Here is a 20,663-nt window from a genome sequence, read left to right on the forward strand (position 1 = left end):
CCTCACTTTTTTTACATTAAACTTGTTATAATTCAATTTGAATATGTTGAAACATGTGTGATATTTCCATCTACAGCAGTATGCCTCCTTATTAATCAGCCCAATATTCTAGGAATTACATTCATGATGGACAATTTCACACCTCACGATTAACTTCAGCTGCCAAACATTAAGTATCAAGACAGGAAGTCATGTTTTCCTCATGTAGCGGGGAGATTGTGTCTGTTCACTTTATATTTAACTCTAACCACAGGGCTGTTTCTGGACATTTTGATGTCTCCAGACATCCACCAGCGCTCCAGAGGGATTGATGTTTACATTATAATCAGGGGTTAAATAGGGATTTGTGAGGAGGGGGTCCTTGTCTATTGAGGGGTTGGGTGGTTTCTAAAGACCACACTATTGGCTGTTTTCATACAGAGTGTTTCATCAGTAGAAAGTATATAGCCCAACATCACCAATCACAGATTTGGTTCAGGGGGTTTACAATCTGTACAGCGATACAACATCCTCTGTCTTCAGACCCTCGATTCAGAAAAGGAAAAACTCCTCCTAAAACAGGGAACAAATGGAAGAAAGCTCAGGAAGAGTAACAGAGGATGGATCACTCTCCCAGAACAGACACACATGCAATAGATGTGTGTACAGAATAGAGCAAATAGCAAAATTACAGTATGGGAAAAACAGGATTACAAAATTATAGATACAAGAAGTGTCCACAAAAAACATACTGTTACAATTATATTTCAATATTTCATTAATGCAACCATATGGCCCATAACCTCAAAGTGACAAACTAAAGAGCGTGTGCTAAAGGAGTTTATACAAGTTTAAACAACCACTGAAGCATTTAGGATGCAGATTTCTTCAGATGTTCTGGTCTTAATACTGCAGAGTCTTTTACCTGAAGGTAAATACTGAACAGGGAGTTGAATTTTAAAACCTTCCCACTGAATGCAGATGTGATATAATTCAGAAATGATGGGGAGTTCACAGCCAATTAATTTTGAGATGTGGGCATGACTCTGCCTAGCAGTTTGTTCTCTTTGGCTGTAGAGTTTTTATAACCTACAGTTATTAAATAAGTGAGCACACTATGTATTACAGCTTTGTAGAACTGTAATATTGCACCCTTGACAATTCCTAAACTGCCTTAGAAAGAATAGTCTTTGGTCAGCTTTCTTCTGGATGATGGTGAAGTTGTCTTCTCATTTCAGGGAGTAAAAATACACAAGAGGGAAGAGTGAAAAATAACGTACAATAAAGCAGATGTACTGTCAATCCAAACTCCTGCTTTGCTGTTCCTTCATGTGATCAATCATGTGATCACTTGAGAGCTGTATGCAGTCTTTTTCTTAGACAACCAAGTAGCTCATCTACACCTAAAAAAGCCCCACATAACCATGATCTTTACCTGAACCAAATGTTTAAGTTCCCCAACCTCGAATATATTGTAGTTGTCATGCACAGATATTGTAGAAAAAATCATTACAAATGTTGGCAGAAGTGTTGGTGAAAGAGCTGGATCTTCAGTCTTTTCTTAAAGACTGAGAGGGACTCTGCAGATCGGATGGAGTTTGGTAACTCGTTCCACCATCAGGGAACCACAGAAGAGAAGAGTCTAGGTTGTGATTTAGGGTCCTGTTGTGGTGGAGGTACCAGACGTCTTTCATTGGCAGAGCGTAGTGAGCAGAGGGAGTGTAGACCTGGATGAAGGAGTTCAGGTACATGGGAGCTGTTTTAGCTGCTGTTTTGTAAGCGAGTGTCAGAGTTTTGAATTTGAATTAGATTTTACACGCAAACCATATGATGACTTATAAAAATAAGATGTTTAGTTAATTGTAGCTGAATTTGCTAATTATGAATGAAGGGTTTTTACCTGAAATTGACTATTTTTATCATGTGGTATTGCTACTTGTATATAAATAAATGATCTCATTTCTATTCCCATCAACAGCACTAAGGCTCCTATAGTTATATTTTTTTAAAACAGACAACATGCCAGATTTAAAGATCCTCTCTAGACAAGTCCAAAATAATTTGCATTGAACAAGAATTTGTGTCTAATATGGTTTTTCCATGAAAAAGTTCAGTTAACTAGTTAGAAATTCATGTACTTGTTCTCCCTAATTGAAAAATTCATGATCTATGAATATGCAAATATTGTTTACTTCAGAAGTTTTCCTGCTGGACACAAGATGTCTCCTACTTCACTCCATTCTCAGTGTTTGTGTACTGGAGGCTTCAAGTTTCCACATCACACTTGTTTGAGTTGCATAACAGACCACGATTGGCTCCAAACTATTGGTGATGTCACAAATCAGATTTAAGGTGAACATCGGAAATTCCTTCCTCTAGTGTGAAACTCTGCACATACATCATTCTACACAGTGAAGCTCAAACTTCTAAGTGAAGGAACAAGAAGCTCACAGTTTTGAGAGCTAAATCTTTAAGTTCACTCTTGTTAAACACACTGCAGGATATTTTGTAATGAAAGTGTTTTGTCTTTATTTTTTACCTAAAAGCAAGTGCAGGTATCTGACAGTCTACCTCCAGTGGTGAACCAAATTCTTGTGAGTCCTCATTTTCACTTCGTCATTCATTATCTGTTTATACAGCAGCTTGTGTTCACAGGAGGAGTTATATTTGTTATGAACTATTTATTAACTGTTTATTTATTAACTGATTATAAATGATAAATACAAAGTCTTATTTTATCTGTCCCCCCTCCCCCTTTCCCTCTCTCTTTCTCTCTCTCAACCCAACCGGTCAAAGCAGATGGCCGCCCACCAAGAGCCGGGTTCTGCTTGAGGTTTCTACCCGTTAAAGGGGAGTTTTTCCTTACCGCTGTCGCCAAGTGCTTGCTCATGGGGGAATTGTTGGGTCTCTGTATATTAAAGAGTACGGTCTTGACCTGCTCTATGTGAAAAGTGCCTTGAGATGACTTTTGTTGTGATATGGCGCTATATAAATAAAAATTGATTGATTGATTGACTGATAAAGTGTTACTAAATACAGTGGTGGAAATTAACAGTACATTAACTGAAGTACTGTAATTGTACTGTACTGAGCTGTAAAGTACAAATTTGAGGTGCTTGTACTTGAGTATTTCCCTTCAAGGCTTTTTGGGTTGTGACTCCTAACAATAAAGCCCAAGTCTGGTCCAAGAATGTAAAATTATCCAATATTATCCCCCAAAAGACATTTATTTCCTCTCCCATTAATCATCTCACGACCCCTCAGATTTATCTGGTGACCCTTTGAAGGGGCCTGACCCCTAGATTGGGAACCACTGGACTAAACTAGCTAACTGTATATAAAGTAGTTGAAACTAGCTCCACCTCCAGCAGCTACAACAGTAACATGCTGCTCTAACACTGATGCTTCACTATTAATAATCTAATGATGTCATATATTCAGTCCGTCCTCATAAGACAAACAACAGTATAGGTCTAAAATTCAGGCCAGCAAAAATAACTTATAGTTACGTTTATGCAGTCTAGCAGTTGTGGTAGTTATGAGCCGGGGAAGTGATGCTGTTCAGGTGATGTCAATATAAGGTGACTTCCTTATCAGGAGGTGGGGGTGGGGGGGATGGTTAGAAGATGGCTGCAGGAGACCACTGGTCACCTCCACTTCCAACCAAGTGTCTCTCACCGTGAAAGATATTGCGAGTGGCCGTGTTTGGGTGTCTTAACCTTAACCAAGTGTTTTTTGACTAAACCTAACCAGACCTTAACCACAGCGTTGTCACACCATAAAACATCATTGGTTCTTCTGGTCCCCATCCGTCCTCTAGAGAGCACTGAAAACACTAATATGTCGTTTTGGAAATAGACCTATTCTGTCTTTTTGATATGAGGATGTGTTGCCTACATAACAATATATCAGTCAGAGGGAACATTTTACTACAGAACATCTTTTAATACTTTTCAGAACATTTTGTTGATAATACTTAACTTGCCTCCAGTCTCTTGCTGGATATCTTTTGGATTTTTACTGTATTGTTTGTTTATGAGCTCTCTGTATCAAACCTCCACAGAACACCAAGACTGAGACCAACAGTTCCATGGACACAACTGTTTATACAGTCGGAGGATGTGGAGCCTGAAGATTACAAAGAGGACGATGGCCCTTGGTTTTTTGTGGAACGTTGCACTTTTTGTGCTCTGCTGTTTGGACTAATATTGGCTTTTAACCTAAATTACCCACCAAAATACTAATCTTGTTGAGAAAAATTGACTATTTCTATTACTATTACTCTTACTTACTATTATGTAAATTACTATTATTATTATTATGTTTTTTATGTAAATGTAAATGCAGCTAGTGCCTAACATACCTAAAATTTGAACAACTGTAATACTGTGAAAATCTAAATGTAATGTAATATTTCTGGAATATACAACACTGTGCAAGTTTAAGGCACTTTTAGTCTCATGATATCAGACAATTGGAGATATATATATATAATCTGTGTAAGGAATATGGCAGTATTATCTTTTTATAAACTCTTGATTCTGAACCATCTTGTAATGCTTGTACTTTTGGTAACGCTTTAGATTACAGCCCACAACTTAGACAGTTAATTATTCCTTCTTTACACTGTAATTTTTCTTCTAACGGTGCTCCAGTACATTACATACGCATTCATATTGTGTATGTAGGTACAAGTGATGCAAATTCAAGATGTGAAGTCAGGGAATAAAGGGGCAGTAATCTTGGAGTGTAAATAGAATTTATACTCTTAAGTATAATTACTCTTAAGTGGACTTTGCTCTAGATTTCCTTTACCATTCCATTAAGTACCTAATGTTTTATTCTTTGAGTTGTTTCACTGTACAAAATCATTCAAGATTGATTGTTAACATCTGACACGCTTTGAAAATAACTCAAAAAACCTCAACTTTCCTAAGTTGATTCAGTTAAACAGAGCACAGATATTGATGCTTCTTGTGTCAACATGCATAACATAACATGCATCTGTACATGCAAAGAAGGTACAAAGCAAATTAACATGCAGAACAAAACCATATCAATAAAAGAGAACCCAACACAGATGCCGATATCACAACACAATCAAGTCAAACTAAATATTTAACTCAAATCACTGGCGTGTGACATAATGTCCCTGTACAAATGACCAAGTAGACCATTAGGAAGTTTACAGCCAAGCTGGGCTCATCATTCTGAAACTTTAATGATTATGAACCATGAAAGGATTTAATGTTTCACACTTTCTTCAAGTTCATCAGGTCTGCAGTTATAATTAAGATCAGATTTGTCAATAATGAAGAGTTAGTGTTTCACATGTTCTAAGTTATCAGGTCTGCAGTTATATTCAATAAGCCATTCATGAAAAGAATTTTAGTCTGTATTTTTATCCTGTTCATAAATGGATTTTCATTAGGACGCCCTGCAGCCCCATTTTTCGTCCTTTATGTGCAAGAGCAGCAAGAATTTCGTTGTATGACATTCTAGGGTGAAAATAAAACTTGATCAGCTAAGATCCATTTTATGGTGGCTGTGTGCATCAGAAGTTGGTAAACTGCATGTTAGAGACACATATGAATTTATAGGTCATGGTTTCCATTTTGGCCTCTCTGCTTTGTGGTTGTTTTGTGTGTGTACGTGTGTGTGTGTGTGTGCAGGTGGGAGGAGCTCAAACAGCTGCAGAGGAGGAAAAGGCAGAGAGGAGAGGTTGCATTCTGTATACTCGAAAATCCGATTAACAATCCAATTGTGAATAAAAGTAGGCTCACACTGCAGCTGTAAAGATTGGTCTTAGTTTTAAACAAGTTTTGTTCCCAATTTAAATGTTTTTTGTTTAAAAAAAGCTAATCTTTACTATAACCTACCAGAGAGCACATTTTGAGCTGAATAATGAAAGTAATGACAAATGAAAGTTTGTCAGCTGCACATCTAAAACACAAATTACAACAGTAAATACCAGAGAAGCAGATTTCTGATCTGTAAAAGAAAAGACCTAAACAAGATTTACTGTAATACCTTGAAGAGGAAATGCCAGTCTCAGGTAAAGACCACCATCTGCTGGTATGTTGGAGAAACTGCATCACAGGAACATACAGAGAATTCAGGTGAAAGTTTGAGTTTGATCCAGGAACTATATTGAAACTGATCATAATACTTTAGGAAATACCATTGAAAATATCTACTGAAAAAAGAAAATTGCCAAATATTTTGTATAGTAAAAGTAATATCTGTTAACGAGGGATCTGGAGAGAACAGTGTTCCTCTGAGGGATTTTAAAGTTTTACTTGCTGCTGTTCTTCATAATGTTTGTGTGTCTGAGTGTGTTTGATGATTGTTTTTGTGCTTGTGATGTGAATGAACCGTCTTATTGTGATCAGAGGTAAGTGGTATCACGATGGTGGTTATGAACTTTCTTTGTTAACTCAGGCTTCCTGCTTCAGAGTCTGTGCGCGTCCCCATGAAAGGGGGCGTTTGGCGCGTCATTTGACGCTTTTTCCACATGAAATGGACCGATCGCGTGCCGCCTGCTTCAATCAGGAGGAACAGATCATTCTAATGGAGAGCTATGAAGCAGAGAGAGGAATGCTGGCAGAAAATTACTGATCGTGTGAATTTGTTAATTAAAAAACAATTCGTAATTAGTTTATATACTTATTTTATCACTCATTGCACTCTCCATGCAATTGATGCAGCAGATTTAAACATTATTCTCAAGAAGTGCATTCAGGTCTGACTCTGTCCCATAATGAAGGATCAGTGGAAATCACTTTAGTTTTTGGCCAAATCAAAGTGAAATTAATATTATAGATTTAATATTATATATTTAATATTATCTGTGATAAATACCAATAGACTAATCAATTTTATTCTATTTTTTGTTCCTCATTAGTTTCTTGTTTTTTATTAGTTTTTTTTTTTATTTGAAATACAGTTTGATATATTGTAACAAAATCCCCTCCCACAAGTAATCCTAACCTATTGCACCATTACAAATTTACAATATGACATATCAAATCAATGGTAAGTCTGATAAAAGACTAATCAGTTTTCTAATCGATGTTCTAATAGCTGCAGTAGCAGCAGTGTTAAACGGACTTGGCAGCAAATCATGTCGTCAGTGAAAGGACGACGCTTTTTATTGCCGATTTAAGCCGAAACTCGGAACATAACCTGCTCCGGACCAGGTTAAGTTAGCAGTATAAGTTACCATGGTGATGTAGCAGGTTAAAAGAGAGCCACCTTTGTGACATTGAAAACCCTGACTATGCTAAACCCACTAATCTCGCTTCGCAGTACATCCCTCAGGTCTCTCTGCAAAAGAGATCTTGATCTCAGTCAGATTTCCTGAATAAATAAAGTTTAATAAAAGCTTTTCAGTGTCAAGACATGAGCTTCTGAAATTATCAGTTTTCAGTACCTAATAACAGACATAAACCTAATTCTGTTAATCAAAAGGAAGTTGCCAAAGTTGTTTTCTTTCTCTAAATTTCATAATATTATTTTAGATATGATATTTATATCATATTTTAGCAAAAAGGAACGTTTTGTCATGGACTCATGGTTTTGGGACTCTGTTTTGTTCTTTTGGTACACACTTATGTTGTCTAGTCTGTTGGGTCATTTGGTTTTACTCATTTATGTTGTCTGACTTATCGTTGAATGACTTTCTTACATTATTAGTTGGTTTTGTGGTGTTGGGTATCTAGGTTTACATATTCTGGGACAGTTTATTTTCTGCTGGGTTGTAGTTTGAGTATTAGTGTGTTCTGGGTTTTGGTTGCTCTGTGTTCCTTCACTCCTCCTCACACCTGCCCTGAAGTCATCCTCGTTAGTCCTGCCCTGCTCCCAGTTTCTTTCCCAGCCCGCCCTTGTGTCTGGTCCTGTTCCACATCCCCATATTAGTTCAGTTAGTATTTAAGTCTTGGTTTGGAGTCAGTCTTTGTTGGATCCTCTGTTCTGTTTTTATTCAGCCTGTTCTAGTTTGTTCAGTCATGGCTCTGCTTTCAGTTTTGCCTTTTGAACCTCCAGTTTTTGTTTTTTCCCCGCACACTTTAAATAAAGTTTTCTTCAGACCTGCTTCGCCTACGGTCTCTGCATTTGGGTCCATTCCTGCTACTTTCGTGACAAGTTTATTCAATGATCAACGCAGTCTCATCAATCTGCGTACACTTTACACTTTAAAATTGCATGCAGTGCAGAGGCCACGCCACGTCCGATTATGCGTGCAGGTGATATGCCAATCATTAACTTCTGTGGAGAGCCAATGACGTATTATATGAATAATGAGCCATCAGGTAGCTCCTCCTGTTGAACGAAACTTAAATGTTTGCTTTCAAAGCAATTCAGAAAGCTCCTAAACTCTCAAACAGCAGATTATCGATATTTTGTGCAATGAAGAGGGAAATCAGACTGTTTTTTCTTCTACTGATCTCAGCCTCAGGTAGGCTACTAACTTGAATTATATCAAAATGTACATTAATTTAACTTTGGTGGCACCTGGTTTCATCACCATGGCGTGTTTTCCTCACGGAAATCAGGAGTTGGACGCATCCTTCTGCCTTATTTTAATCTCATTTTATCCCCTTCACATCTTTTGCAATTTGAACAAATTCAGATTTAATTTAATTTAGGAACTGTAGGCCTACCAGATAAAACAGAAATGTAAAAACTTTCTTATAAGGGACGTTGTTTCTGACACTTGAGACATTTTTGCATAACGTTATCTGATACTGAAATGACAATTAACCAATGAACACACATTAGCTAACACCTTACTCCTGAAATTTAGATAGAATCACCTAACTGATGTTGTATTCAACAAAAACATAATTAATATTTAAATCAGGTCTCCTGTGTAGATTTACTGTTTTAGAGACCCGAGAGGACCACTGGAGACTCTTTCTGTTATTATTAATCATCTCATATTATTATTTATATTTTTTAAACTCTCAACTTGTGTTTAATCTTATTTCAAACCTTTTAAGTAAAGTCAGTAGCCTAATCACAATGCCAGCAAAGTATGGAATCCAAAGGGGAAAAAAGGTTTATGTCGTTGCCTAATTAACCGTAGTATCTCATTTGACTTTCTATATCTCATAATTAGGAGAATGATGAGTTTGTTTTTTCTTGATTGAGAAAAGTTTAAGGTGGTTATGAATCATTGCTATGGATACTGCACAACAGTAGGTTACGGCCAGTATGTACTGACCATCTGGCATACTGGCACAAATCCCAGTGGGCCGTCAAACCATATCTGTTTTACCGGCCTCTCTGTGTGCCTGTCATTCAGGGTGCACATCAGAGCATGCTGCATGCCTGTGTCTGGCTGTATTCAGACCAAATCGGGTTTCAGTGCACTGCTGCAGGGTTGAGCGGAGGTGTGTGGGCATGTTTGTGCTCTAGAACGTAACTGCTGTGAAAAAATCTGAAAATATCGTTTAACTGATCTGATTCACTAGCTTTCTCTACCACCGCTCCCTCTCTTCATTCTTCTCTAGCTGACTCGACTACAGCTGCTCTCTCTCTCTTACTATTTTTCTCTCATTTTTTAAAAATGAGCTGGGAAGCTGACAGCAAAGCCTAACTTTACTTTTAAAGTTATCAGCGCCCCCCTTTACTCTCACTGCTAGAGGGGGGAGACAAAAGTCCCGTACTCCAGCTTTAAAAGATGACAATATGCAAACGTGTTTTCACAGCTTGTTCCACATATCAGTTATTGCAGGTTATAAAATAACTGCCTGTGAGGCAAATATAGCCTTGGCTCAGGGGGTTTACAATCTGTACAGCGATACAACATCCTCTGTCTTCAGACCCTCAATTCAGAAAAGGAAAAACTCCTAAAACATTCCTTTAACAGGGAAAATATGGAAGAAAGCTCAGGAAGAGCAACAGAGGAGGGATCACTCTCACAGAACAATAGATGTGTGTGCAGAATAGACCAAATTGCAAAATTACAGTATGGGAAAAACAGGATGACAAAATTATAGATAAATGATAACATATATGAGGGATATAGCAGGAGGACACTGGGCAACACCCAGGTGCCACCAAACAGGTAGGATCTGAGTATGACCCTGTTTGTATTAAAGGATTTTTTATTGTGTGTTGTTACAGGCAATGATACCATCAATTGCCCATCTAAGCAGGTTGAAGCTGCAGTCGGAGACGACGTCACTTTAGACTGCCACTTTGAGCCTGAACGTAATGTGACGGGAACATTAGTTGAATGGAAATTCAATGGTTCTCACCATGTCATCCTTTACAGAAGTGGAGATTTGTCTCCTGATGATCAAGCAGAACAATTCAAAAACAGAGCAACTTTTGTTAGCGAGAAACCAGAGAAAGGGGACTTTGCAGTGCAAATCTCATCAGTTAATACAACTGATGGTGGAATCTACACCTGCTCTGTTAGAATTGGCGAAGAGCCACGAATCAGCTGCAATGTTCATCTCAAAGTTCGTAAGTAATAAGGACACTAACTCTACATAAGACTTCATGCTTTCAGCCAGCAAATGCAGAAAAAAATCCACATGTGGCAGTGTAGTTGATGTAGCTTATCATCACTGTTTGATACGGTGGCCCCTTAAGGACAAAGTACACACAAGAGTGGAAGCACAAATGTCACATATGACAGACATTCATGTTCCCTTCAGGATATATACTAATAACTTTGGTGATCCTCAGACTTTTCCACCATTAGGTCAAAATTTCAGTTCATCCAGTACTTGGTTTTTGACCAAATACCTGCAAAATGATATTCCCATCAGCCTCAGCTGTAGGCCTGTTTTGTGTTTGGTGCTAATTAGCAAATGTTAGCATACTCACATGTTAAACTCACATGATGAACATGGTAAACATTTTACCTGCTAAACATAAGCATGTTAGCATTTAGCTCAATGCATCACTGTGCCTACAGCCTCACAGAGGTTGTACTGTCAATCCATATCTCTGATTGGCCATTCCTTCATGTGATCAATCATGTGATCACTTGAGAGCTGCTGTAATTTCAGTCATCAAAGAAAACATGTCAGAAAAAGCACTAGAAGAAAATATAGTAACTGTCTTAACATTCTTCATAGTTGTGTTGTTTACCATGTTTGTATCTTTAATGAGCACAGAACAGATTGAATTGTGTGAAAGTGTGTGATGATTAAATGCATGTACAGATTTTTGTGTGTATGTCTTTATCAGCCCTTCCCAACTAATTTAATGTTCTTCTGTGTCATTGCAAATTTAACAAAAGAACCAAGCAAGTCATCCGAAAGAAAATACTGTAACTTCTCAGCTGTTGAAAAAACAGATTATTTGCAGTTGTTTACCACATTTTTATCTCTTGTTTTGAGTATAAAATGATTTAGAGTTTGTGAAACTACTACTCATAGTCAGCAAATTATTTCATATTAAAACAATTGTTTTAGTAAATGAAGACAGATTGTACATGTGTGTAAAGTAGTGAAATGTCTGACAGCACAGTAAGAAAACAAGCAGTTGTAAAGAGTGATAATGGTATTGCACAGAAGGTTCTGCAGCAAGTAAACAAATGCTCTCTTATAAACAATAAACACCTGCAGTGCAGCACCTTAAACTTCCCCGGGCTCTACTCAGCTTCTCTTCTATTCTTCCAGATGGCAACAAGGATTGGATAATTGGATTGAGTGTTGTTGGAAGTGTTGTTATTGCTGTTCTTGCTGTTGTTCTCGGATTCTTGATCTGGAAGAAATGCCAACATCGTAAGTCACTTAATCTGCCTCCCATTTTTGACATTAAACTTGTTATGATTCACATTGAATATGTTGAAACATGTGTGATATTTCCATCTACATCATTTTGCCTCCTTATTAATCAGTCCAGTATTCTAGGAGTTACATTCATAATGGACAATTTCACACCTCCCGATTTACATCAGCTGCCAAACATTAAGTATCAAGACAGGAAGTCGTGTTTTCCTGATGTAGCGAGGAGTTTGTGTCCGTTCACTTTATATTTAACTCTAACCACAGGGCTGTTTCTGGACATTTTGATGTCTCCAGACATCCACCAGCGCTCCAGAGGGATTGATGTTTACATTATAATCAGGGGTTAAATAGGGATTTGTGAGGAGAGGGTCCTTGTCTATTGAGGGGTTGGGTGGTTTCTAAAGACCACACTATTGGCTGTTTTCATACAGAGTATTTCATCAGTAGAAAGTATATAGCCCAACATCACCAATCACAAATTTGGTTCAGGGGGTTTACAATCTGTACAGCGATACAACATCCTCCATCTTCAGACCCTCGATTCAGAAAAGGAAAAACTCCTCCTAAAACATTCGTTAAACAGGGAACAAATGGAAGAAAGCTCAGGAAGAGCAACAGAGGAGGGATCACTCTCCCAGAACAGACACACATGCAATAGATGTGTGTACAGAATAGAGCAAATAGCAAAATTACAGTATGGGAAAAACAGGATGACAAAATTATAGATAAATGATAACAAATATGAGGGATATAGCAGGAGGACATCAGGCAACACCCAGGTGCCACCAAACAGGTAGGACCTGAGTATGACCCTGTTTGTATTAAAGGATTTATTATTGTGTGTTGTTACAGACATTGATTCAAGATTCAGTCATTTATTGCCATATCAACTTTATAGTTGATGGGGAATATTTTCAGTGTGCTCAGAGATAATAACATAAACATAAACCCAGACAATACATACAAGAAGTGTCCACAAAAAACATACTATTACAATTATATTTCAATATTTCATTAATGCAACCATATGGTCCATAACCTCAAAGTGACGAATGAAAGAGCATGTGCTAAAGGAGTTTATACAAGTTTAAACAACCACTGAAGCATTTAGGATGCAGATTTCTTCAGATGTTCTGGTCTTAATACTGCAGAGTCTTTTACCTGAAGGGAAATACTGACCAGGGAGTTGAATTTTAAAACCTTTCCACTGAATGGGGATGTGATATAATTTAGAAATGGTGGGGAGTTCACAACCAATTATTTTTGAGATGTGGGCACGACTCTGCCTAGCAGTTTTTTCTCTATGGCTGTAGAGTTTTTATACCCTACAGTTATTAAATAAGTGAGCACAGTATGTATTACAGCTTTGTAGAACTGTAATATTGCACCCTTGACACTCCAAAGTTCCTAAACTGCCTTAGAAAGAATAGTCTTTGGTCATCTTTCTTCTGGATGATGGTGAAGTTGTCTTCTCATTTCAGGGAGTAAAAATACACAAGAGGGAAGAGTGAAAAATAACGTACAATAAAGCAGATATACTGTCAATCCAAACTCCTGCTTTGCTGTTCCTTCATGTGATCAGTCATGTGATCACTTGAGAGCTATATGCAGTCTTCGTCTTCGACAACCAAGTAGCTCACCTACACCTAAAAAAGCCCCACATAACCATGATCTTTACCTGAACCAAATGTTTAAATTCCCCAACCTCGAATATATTGTAGTTGTCATGCACAGATATTGTAGAAAAAAATCATTACAAATGTTGGCAGAGGACATGACAAAACATCGCCAATGAATGTAATTTGGGTTCTGCAGTGTTCTGTCTGGAGATACAGTTGCTTTATTACTGTCAAACTGAATTAACTAAAAAACTTCCATTATCTCATGGATATAATTGCATGAGTCCAGCGGAGATGGGCAATCAGGGGCAACCACCGAACCAACAGGGAGATGGCATGGAGATGGGCAATCAGGAGCAACCACTGAACCAACAGGGAGATGATAACACAGCAGGGTAAAAAAGAATCTCACCATCAGTGATGATATTTGGTTTAGTTGCAGACCATCAACAGCACTGAGAGGAAATTCATCTGCTTCAGTAATCCTGTTAACTGATTCCTCAGCAGTCCATGATCTCCCTAGAAAACTAAACTAAATACATCTCTGAATTTACCAGATAAGATATCTTTTACACTGTAAAATCACTGAGTTATTTTACCCAGTTTGGGTCAATAGAGAAGCAACACAATACTGAGTTAATGTTACCCAGAAATCCACTGGAGACAAGCAGCTATTCTGATCCACGTTTAGTGTTATGTTTAATTTTATTGTTGAGTTATTTACTCCTAAAGCTAAAACTAAAGCTTGTTATAATCTGCTCTACTCTGTTACATGTTACTGTTTGTTATTGATTGTTTATAACTTGTGTATATTTTGAATGTCATATGCACATCATTTTGTACAAGAAACAACACATTGGTGACAGTTTTTAGCTAAAGCTTGTTGTATGTAACACTGGGTCAAACTAACAGATTGCTACTGAGTAAAGTTAACTCAGTGTTGTGTGTTTTAGTGTGTAGGTACATTTACTCAAGTACTGTGCTGAAAGCTCAAGTGCAGAGGTGTTGGTGAAAGAGCTGGATCTTCAGTCTTTTCTTAAAGACTGAGAGGGACTCTGCAGATCGGATGGAGTTTGGTAACTCGTTCCACCACCAGGGAACTACAGAAGAGAAGAGTCTGGGTAGTGATTTAGGGTCCTGTTGTGGTGGAGGTACCAGACGCCTTTCATTAGCAGAGCGTAGTGCGCAGGAGGGAGTGTAGACCTGGATGAAGGAGTTCAGGTACATGGGAGCTGTTTTAGTTGCTGTTTTGTAAGCGAGTGTTAGAGATTTGAATTTGAATTTGATTTTACATGCAAACCATATTATGAGTTATAAAAATATGATGTTTAGTTTATTGTAGCTGAATTAGCTCCACCTCAAGTAGTAAAATGCTGCTTAATGCATCAATAATAATAATAATAATAATAATAATAATAATAATAATATACACACATATTATGCTTTTATACTTCTACTGAAGTATAATTATGAATGAAGGGTTTTTACCTGAAATTAACTATTTTTATCATGTGGTATTGCTACTTGTATATAAATAAATTATCTCATTTCTATTCCCATCAACAGCACTAAGGCTTCTATAGTTATATTTTTAAAAAACAGACAACATGCCAGGTTTAAAGATTAAAGATCCTCTTCTCCCTAATTGAAAAATTCATGATCTATGAATATGCAAATATTATTTACTTCAGAAGTTTTCCTGCCGGACACAAGATGTCTCCTACTTCACTCCATTCTCAGTGTTTGTGTACTGGAGGCTTCAAGTTTCCACATCACACTTGTTTGTGTTGCATAACGGACCACGATTGGCTCCAAACTATTGCTGATGTCACAAACCAGATTTAAGGTGAACATCGAAAATTTCTTCCTCTAGTGTCAAACTCTGCACATACATCATTCTACACAGTGAAGCTCAAACTTCTAAGTGAAGGAACAAGAAGCAAAACACATTTTGAGAGCTAAATCTTTAAGTTCACTCCTGTTATGAACACTGCAGGATATTTTGTAATGAAAGTGTTTTGTCTTTATTTTTTTCCTCAGTGCAAGTGAAGGTGACCGAATGTTGACCCACAATGATGAACCAAATTCTTGTGAGTCTTCATTTTCACTTCTTTACCTCATTAAATGCTTATTTGAATGTTTTACAGGTGGAGGCAGCTTTAAGCCAAATGTGTCCTTGTTAGGTAGATGTGGGATTTTCCAGAACACAGAGAAGTTCCCCTTATTTAACATTTAAAAGCAGCACATACATGGTTAATAAATGGTTTATAACACACTACAATGTAGTAATAAGCAGATATAAAGACATTTTAAGTGCTTATTAATACACACAGTATTTGTCAACAATGATATCTTCTCTTATATCTTCTATGAAGACACATTTGATAGTATTACAACTGTGTTTCACCATTTAGTCATTTATTATCTGTTTATACAGCAGCTTGTGTTCACAGGAGGAGTTATATTTGTTATGAACTATTTATTAACTGTTTATTTATTAATTGATTATAAATGATAAATACAAAGTCTTAAAGTGTTACCAAATACTGTGGTGGAAATTAACAGTACATTAACTCAAGTCCTGTACTTGTACTGTACTGAGCTGTAAAGTACAAATTTGAGGTGCTTGTACTTGAGTATTTCCATTCAATGCTACTTAATACTTCCACTTAACTCTCTTTCAGAGAGTTATATTATTGTACTTTTACTTTTACTTATTTATCTGACAGTTTGACAGTCGTTATTTGATGCTTTATCAGATTAAGAGTTATATTTATTAAATCAGACTTTGAACATTAAATCAGAGGCTTTTTGGGTTGTGACTCCTAACAATAAAGTCCGAGTCTAGTCCAAGAATGTAAAATTATTCAATATTATCCCCCAAAAAACATTTTTTTCCTCTCCCATTAATCATCTCACAATCTCTCAGATTTATCTGGTGACCCTTTGGAGGGGCCCAACCCCTAGGTTGGGAACCACTGGACTAAATTAGCTAACTGTATATAAAGTAGTTGAAACTACCTCCACCTCCAGCAGCTACAACAGTAACATGCTGCTCTAACACTGATGCTTCACTATTAATAATCTAATGATGTCATATATTCAGTCCGTCCTCATAAGACAAACGACAGTATAGGTCTAAAATTCAGGCTGGTAAAAATGACTTATAGTTAGGTGATGTCAATATAAGGTGACTTCCTTATCAGGAGGTGGGGGTAGGGGGAATGGTTAGAAGATGGCTGAAGGAGACCACTGGTCACCTCCACTTCCAACAAAGTGTCTTTCACCGTGAAAGATACTGTAAGTGGCTGCAGTTGGGTGTCTTAACCTTAACCAAGTGTTTTTTGACTAAACCTAACCAGACCTTAACCACAGCGTTGTCACACCATAAAACATCATTGGTTCTTCTGGTCCCCATCCGTCCTCTAGAGAGCACTGAAAACACTAATATGTCGTTTTGGAAATAGACCTATTCTGTCTTTTTGGTATGAGGATGTGTTGCCTACATAACAATATATCAGTCAGAGGGAACATTTTACTACAGAACATCTTTTAATACTTTTCAGAACATTTTGTTGATAATACTTAACTTGCCTCCAGTCTCTTGCTGGATATATTTTGGATTTTTACTGTATTGTTTGTTTATGAGCTCTCTGTATCAAACCTCCACAGAACACCAAGACTGAGACCAACAGTTCCATGGACACAACTGTTTATACAGTCGGAGGATGTGGAGCCTGAAGATTACAAAGGGGACAATGACCCTTGGTTTTTTGTGGAACGTTGCACTTTTTGTGCTCTGCTGTTTGGACTAATATTGGCTTTTAACCTAAATTACCCACCAAAATACAAATCTTGTTGAGAAAAATTGATTATTTCTATTACTATTATGTAAATTACTATTATTATTATTATGTTTTTTATGTAAATGTAAATGCAACTAGTGTCTAACATACCTAAAATTTGAACAACTGTAATACTGTGAAAATCTAAATGTAATGTAATATTTCTGGAATATACAACACTGTGCAAGTTTAAGGCACTTTTAGTCTCATGATATCAGACAATTGGAGATATATATATATAATCTGTGTAAGGAATATGGCAGTTTTATCTTTTTATAAACTCTTGATTCTGAACCATCTTGTAATGCTTGTACTTTTGGTAACGCTTTAGATTACAGCCCACAACTTAGACAGTTAATTATTCCTTCTTTACACTGTAATTTTTCTTCTAACGGTGCTCCAGTACATTACATACGCATTCATACTGTGTATGTAGGTACAAGTAATGCAAATTCAAGATGTGAACTCAGGGAATAAAGGGGCAGTAATCTTGGAGTGTAAATAGAATTTATACTCTTAAGTATTTTTTAACTAACGGGTACCGTGAACTTTGCTCTAGATTTTCTTTACCATTCCATTAAGTACCTCATGTTTTATTCTTTGAGTTGTTTCACTGTACAAAATCATTCAAGATTGATTGTTAACATCTGACACGCTTTGAAAATAACTCAAAAAACCTCGACTTTCCTAAGTTGATTAAGTTAAACACAGCACAGATATTGATGCTTCTTGTGTCAACATGCATAACATAACATGCATCTGTACATGCAAAGAAGGTACAAAGCAAATTAACATGCAGAACAAAACCATATCAATAAAAGAGAACCCAACACAGATGCCGATATCACAACACAATCAAGTCAAACTAAATATTTAACTCAAATCGCTGGCGTGTGACATAATGTCCCTGTAAAAAATGACTAAGTAGACCATTAGGAAGTTTACAGCCAAGCTGGGCTCATCATTCTGAAACTTTAATGATTGTGAACCATGAAAGGATTTAATGTTTCACACTTTCTTCAAGTTCATCAGGTCTGCAGTTATAATTAAGATCAGATTTGTCAATAATGAAGAGTTAGTGTTTCACATGTTCTAAGTTATCAGATCTGCAGTTATATTCAATAAGCCATTCATGAAAAGAATTTTAGTCTGTATTTTTATCCTGTTCATAAATGGATTTTCATTAGGACGCCCTGCAGCCCCATTTTTCGTCCTTTATGTGCAAGAGCAGCAAGAATTTCGTTGTATGACATTCTAGGGTGAAAATAAAACTTGATCAGCTAAGATCTCTCCATTTTATGGTGGCTGTGTGCATCAGAAGTTGGTAAGCTGCATGTTAGAGACACATATGAATTTATAGGTCATGGTTTCCATTTTGGCCTCTCTGCTTTGTGGTTGTTTTGTGTGTGTGTGTGTGTGTGTGTGTGTGTGTGTACGTGTGTGTGTGTGTGTGTGTGTGCGTGTGTGTGTGTGTGTGTGTGTGTGTGTGTGTGTGTGTGTGTGTGTGTGTGTGTGTGTGTGTGTGTGTGCAGGTGGGAGGAGCTCAAACAGCTGCAGAGGAGGAAAAGGCAGAGAGGAGAGGTTGCATTCTGTATACTCGAAAATCCGATTAATGATCCAATTGTGAATAAAAGTAGGCTCACACTGCAGCTGTAAAGATTGGTCTTAGTTTTAAATAAGTTTTGTTCCCAATTTAAATGTTTTTTTGTTTAAAAAAGGCTAATCTTTACTATAACCTACCAGAGAGCACATTTTGAGCTGAATAATGAAAGTAATGACAAATGAAAGTTTGTCAGCTGCACGTCTAAAACACAAATTACAACAGTAAATACCAGAGAAGCAGATTTCTGATCTGTAAAAGAAAAGACCTAAACAAGATTTACTGTAATACCTTGAAGAGGAAATGCCATTCTCAGGTTAAGACCACCATCTGCTGGTATGTTGGAGAAACTGCATCACAGGAACATACAGAGAATTCAGGTGAAAGTTTGAGTTTGATCCAGGAACTATATTGAAACTGATCATAATACTTTAGGAAATACTATTGACAATATCTACTGAAAAAAGAAAATTGCCAAATATTTTGTATAGTAAAAGTAATATCTGTTAACGTGGGATCTGGAGAGAACAGTGTTCCTCTGAGGGATTTTAAAGTTTTACTTGCTGCTGTTCTTCATAATGTTTGTGTGTCTGAGTGTGTTTGATGATTGTTTTTGTGCTTGTGATGTGAATGAACCGTCTTATTGTGATCAGAGATAAGTGGTATCACGATGGTGGTTGTGAACTTTCTTTGTTAACCCAGGCTTCCTGCTTCAGAGTCTGTACGCGTCCCCATGAAAGGGGGCGTTTGGCGCGTCATTTGACGCTTTTTCCACATAAAATGGACCGATCGCGTGTCGCCTGCTTCAATCAGGAGGAACAGATCATTCTAATGGAGAGCTATGAAGCAGAGAGGGGAATGCTGGCAGAAAATTACTGATCGTGTGAATTTGTTAATTAAAAAACAATTCGTAATTAGTTTATATACTTATTTTATCACTCATTGCACTCTCCGTGCAACTGATGCAGCAGATTTAAACATTATTCTCAAGAAGTGCATTCAGGTCTGACTCTGTCCCATAATGAAGGATCAGGGGAAATCACTTTAGTTTTTGGCCAATTCAAAGTGAAATTAATATTATACATTTAATATTATATATTTAATATTATCTGTGATAAATACCAATAGACTAATCAATTTTATTCTATTTTTTGTTCTTCATTAGTTTCTTGTTTTTTATTAGTTTTTTTTTAATTTGAAATACAGTTTGATAAATTGTAACAAAATCCCCTCCCACAAGTAATCCTAACCTATTGCACCATTACAAATTTACAATATGACATATCAAATCAATGGTAAGTCTGATAAAAGACTAATCAGTTTTCTAATCGATGTTCTAATAGCTGCAGTAGCAGCAGTGTTAAACGGACTTGGCAGCAAATCATGTAGTCAGTGAAAGGACGGCACTTTTTATTGCAGATTTAAGCTGAAACTCGGAACATAACCTGCTCCGGACCAGGTTAAGTTTGCAGTATAAGTTACCATGGTGATGTAGCAGGTTAAAAGAGAGCCATCTTTGTGACATTGAAAACCCTGACTATGCTAAACCCACTTATCTCGCTTCGCAGTACATCCCTCAGGTCTCTCTGCAAAAGAGATCTTGATCTCAGTCAGATTTCCTGAATAAATAAAGTTTAATAAAAGCTTTTCAGTGTCAGACATGAGCTTCTGAAATTATCAGTTTTCAGTACCTAATAACAGACATAAACCTAATTCTGTTAATCAAAAGGAAGTTGCTAAAGTTGTTTTCTTTCTCTAAATTTCATAATATTATTTTAGATATGATATTTATATCATATTTTAGCAAAAAGAAAGGTTTTGTCATGGACTCATGGTTTTGGGACTCTGGTCTGTTGGGTCATTTGGTTTT

General features: G+C 36.9%; 1 protein-coding gene across 4 annotated transcripts in view; it reads left to right on the forward strand.

The window, feature by feature from the left end:
- The window catches only part of LOC122974260 (butyrophilin subfamily 2 member A1-like), a 90,707-nt gene that overhangs the window by 26,930 nt on the left and 43,114 nt on the right, over window positions 1-20,663 (forward strand). For 2 of the 4 annotated variants that reach the window (XR_006400273.1, XR_006400274.1), the window contains 2 exons: window positions 2,526-2,573; window positions 4,043-4,250. The gene's annotated coding sequence lies outside the window, so the exon portion shown is untranslated. Of the gene's footprint in view, window positions 1-2,525; window positions 2,574-4,042; window positions 4,251-10,107; window positions 10,200-20,663 lie in introns of those variants that run through there. The other 2 variants (XR_006400270.1, XR_006400271.1) reach the window with 1 other exon arrangement.

Source organism: Thunnus albacares, chromosome 22, assembly GCF_914725855.1.
Source record: "Thunnus albacares chromosome 22, fThuAlb1.1, whole genome shotgun sequence".
NCBI lineage: Eukaryota > Metazoa > Chordata > Actinopteri > Scombriformes > Scombridae > Thunnus > Thunnus albacares.